This window comes from Patella vulgata, chromosome 7 (genome assembly GCF_932274485.2).
Source record: "Patella vulgata chromosome 7, xgPatVulg1.2, whole genome shotgun sequence".
NCBI classification, from domain to species: Eukaryota; Metazoa; Mollusca; class Gastropoda; family Patellidae; genus Patella; species Patella vulgata.
Window position 1 is genome coordinate 51,802,868 of NC_065885.2, and position 4,721 is coordinate 51,807,588.

Consider the following 4,721-nt stretch of genomic DNA (forward strand, 5'->3'; position numbering starts at 1 on the left):
ATGTGCCTATACGTTTATTCTTTTAGCGAGAATTAACATAATGATTAAATAGTTTAGTTACACGGACAGAAAGATTAATAAAAAAAAATTTAGCGTTTTGTTTGTTGTTGTTTCTTCCGAAAATATATATACATTGTCATATATTTTTTATAACAATTTCTTTGAATTTTTTGTGTGTTTAAACCGTGAAATTTTTCCCGACCCCTTTTTACTATTTGGCGTGAGGTTGGTCTATAACATGAAATTGTTGCGCAATGCATTTATTACCAATCGTACATGATAGACATGATATAAATGATAAAAAAAGAAATGGGGTTTAACGTGCCACATTTCTGCGCCAAACGGTCTAAAGAAAAGGGCATAAGTACGAATTTTCTTATCAGGCCCTCCGTCCTGCACTAATGGCAAGGGGAACCTTGGGTGGCAAATCCCAAAAAAACCTTCTAGGATAAATCCTGGATCGAACATGGCACTTCCTGGTTAATGAGCCAGCACTATAATCACCGATCCATCGCGCCCTAACTCCCTTCCCCTCCCCTCACTTGGCTCTTCCACATGCTTTATAAATGACATTAACCGCAATATTATTACTGTATTTCTTACAGTAATATTTAATACATCATCTGTATTAAAATCCTTACCTCAGATACAAGATGGCAACAACACATACTATTGCCACAAAAATTATGCCTGTTAAACATCCTACACCTATCATTAATCTTTGGTTTTTAGCTTTTAGTTCTGAAACAATAAAAACCGAGATATTTGAAATACCAAGTTCAGTGGTGCAGTGAGACCGCACTACGCTCCGCAATCCCAAAGGACAATATCTTGTTCCATCAGTGGTGTGAGTAGGCCTACCAAAAACAAGCGAAAGTCGGATTGCTTACTAATATTAGGTGGGGTTTGGCTTAAAGATGCATTTTGTAAGGTTTAGATAAAGAGCTGGCCGGTCTTGTTATAATAGTTCCAAAATAAATAATTCAAAATTAATATATTGAAATTTTCATTCAAATTACTTTATTCTGAGCGAAGTTATCACTGTTTGAAGTTTGGACATAGATTGGTTATTAACGTTATTTGTTAATCGAGACTCAGACTCGCATCTCCATCTTTATATTAAATCATTAAAGGGAGATCGTATTTCAACCCGTTCACATCTGCGTCATCCGGTGGTCTAGAGGGTTGATTATCATAGGCTTACCATATGAATAAATGTCACAATAACAAATTATATATCATTTTAAGCCTAAATAGTCACCTTCAATAGGTAGATTTAGCTCTTACATAGTTTGATGTTTGATTTTTGTTTATTTGGTGCAATGTCTATTCTCTGTCTTGTCCGCGGGTTTATCTTGTAGATTTTTGTTTTGCGTGTAGTGCGGTCCTCCTGCACTTACTATAATGTATCTTTAATTGTCGGCAGTTGAACACAAAGTCAGTTATATCTCAACATTGGCTGTATCTCACAGTGTCACTTGATAAAGTCAATCAACCTACGAGCTTTAATTAAATCGACATTTACTTACCACTGATTGTAGAATAGAGTTTTCTATCATCTGGATTCCCGGAAGTTGCCGGGTCCCTGCCAATCGCTATTGGTTTTGTTATTGCAGTTGTCGTGGACTTGGTAGTCGTTGTTAGTGTTGTTGTTAATGTTGTTGTTGGAGTTGTTGTTGGAGTTATTGTTGGACTTGTCGTTGGAGATGTCGTTGGCGACGTAGTCGTTGGCGTTGTATTCGTTGTTGGTGTCGTTTTTGTTGGAGGTGTCGTGGGTGTCGCTGTTAGTACTTGTGTTGTTGTTGGAGTTGTTGTATGATTAGATGTTGTTGGAGTTGTTGTAAGAGTAGTTGTTGAAGTTGAGGTTGTTAGGGTCGTTGTTGTTGGGGTCGTTGTTGCGATCGTTGTCGAGGGCGGTAGTTTTGTTGTTTGTATCGTTGTGGTTGGTGGAGCTGTCGTTTGCTCCGACGTCGTGGCGCCATCAGAAGACGACACGGTGACTAACAACGCCAGCAGACCTTGTAGAAGAGAGATTGGTGTTACGCATTAAAGATTTCTCGTATCACATATATATATTTTGAAATGACAGCATAACATGTTAAAGGGGTGGTTATCATTATGCAAATATTAATATAATCACGTGATTATCGAGAGAGAGAGAGAGAGAGAGAGAGAGGGGGAGGTTTAACTTTAACGTCCGTCACACAAACTATGTCATTTCGGGAACAAGTGTACAATTTTATTTCAATAATACGCTTGTGCGTAGGGCCTTCGGAAGTGGGAGGAAACCGTAGGAGGACCCAGAGAAAATCCATGAGGTTAGACTACTAGTTACGTACAATTGTGGGATCTAAACCCCGCTAATTGACTCAATGGCAAACACATTGGCATGCACGTAAGAGAACCCTTGACAGTAGGAAATCAAAATAAAAGTAGGGCTTAGCACCGCTGTCCTGCCAAAATTTCCAGGACATTATAGGTAATTAGAGGGTAACTTTACACCGTGAATAATTCAATCGGACCACAACTTTAGACCCCAAAGCACCTACATGATTATTCAAATTGATCAATTGCGATGATTTCAACAGTAATTATCAGAAATTATTGGAAATCAATAGACATGGACGACCACATTTAACTATGCGCATAATTAAAGTAAATGGGACAAAAAAGACAAATCTCTAATCTGATAATACTGGATTAGGATTTGTAAAATTAAAATGATTATAATATCATACCAAAAATAATGTTTGCTAGTTTTCTATTTTTCATAATGTCAAAGTAATAATACTGTATTTAAACTGTTAATGACGTCATCTGCAGCAATACTCCTCTAATACTATCTTCTTCATCTCACTGGGTAAAACTAAAGAAATAGAAAAAATATAATGTAAACCTTTCATCATTGTTATGTACAGTACCTAATTTGGTTTTGGGATGAAATATTTCTATCAATATAATTGCGACTGATTATGATTAATTTATAATAGAGCATAAAAAATTGATAATAGCCCTAGTCTCAAAATCATAATTTCGTTATATTTTCGAATATCAGACGGCAGTTTGGCAGGACTTTTTAAAATTTTTGATTCTTATACCCTAGGTGGAAAGTGGTTCGAGCATAGATATCCTATAAAGATCTTTATAGGATATTTATGGGTTCGAGCGTTCATATTGGTGTTATTATTGTTAATTAGACTGAATAACCGAGCCCATCAGAGGCCGGATCATCCAGTCTAGCTAATGTAACGACAATCCATGCATAGGCCTACGTTGGGGTCGCGTTTTGTTTTATTTCGAATTCTTTCTATTCTAAACAAACAAATACGACGATACGATGCTTGTTTTCACGCTCAACAATCTTGATTATAATATAACAGACCCGAAATGATACCATAGTCATAACGTAGTCTGTTTTGGAACGGATGTTGATGTGCAATTCGTGTCACGTGACACGTCAGGTGATTTTTGTCTATAAAGTTAGTGCAGGGGGACTGCGCCGCACCACACGCAAAAAAAACCGACAAGGCAAACATGTCGATAAGACAATTTGTAGACGCAGAGGCAGATCCAGGATTTTTTGCAGGAGGGGGTTTGCCAGGTCCCTTTTAAGGAAATTTGACAGTTGACAATGCATGATGCCATCTTCAAATTACGTAGGCATACATAGGCCTACACACTGAGCTTTTTAAAGAGAGAAATCAATTTTTATTATGAATTAATGGGATCACATTGTGGTTCAAATTCATTGATGCAAAGCATTAATAGTGATATCACATATGTCTATATCATTATCTCGCGCTTTGAATGTCCATCCAATCCCACCATCTGATAATAAAGGATAAAGCACACGACCGTGACACTTCTCATAAAAGTGTTGTTTTACAATTTTTGTAGGCCTATTAGCTCTGGGCAAGTATGTGTGTGTGTGTGGGGGGGGGGGGGCGTACGTAACTAACGTTCGAAAACTGCATGCAGGGTAGGTCTGTTGTTCAGATTGACTATAGGCGTTGCAAGAAATAAACAACAAATATAAAATAGTAAGTATAAACTCCTGTGTTGCGGTTTGACTTGCTATCAGGTTGGGCTCGGCACCATATTAAATTATAATATATCTTTTCAGTTACTATTAAATCAACCTTAACGATGCCATTTTTGCTAACAAAAGGTTAGGCCTACATAATATAGAATACAATATTAAACAGAAATAATTAGGCTAGTAGGCCTAAACCTATAATAGAAATAAGTAAAAAAGGGAAACAAATGTAAATAAATAAGAAATGCAACACCATGTCAAAAATGAACACATTATATAGAATATAGTTGGATTGCGCTCTAGCAGAGTGCTGAATAATGACAATGAAATAAATGTGAAGTGAAATTTTCGGCTGTTATAAAATAATTTCCATATGAAAACAGGGAACGAAATAGATACGTTACTGATTGTGATGTCACTCAGGTTTCGTGCACTGTGAACCGACGCAACCCACAATCAGCACAAACATTTGAAGTTAGTTTATATTTCTATGTAAGTACAGTCAATGTGTAGGAAAGCCTGTTTCAAACCAGTCTCACTAGTTCAATATTCACATAATACATCATACTTTACGTGGCCTATATATCACGCTTGTAATTTATGTTTTAAATAAGTATGTCGTACTACAAACAACAGCCATTTTTACATAAATACACACCTGACCCGGCTCACGTTTGGATTATAT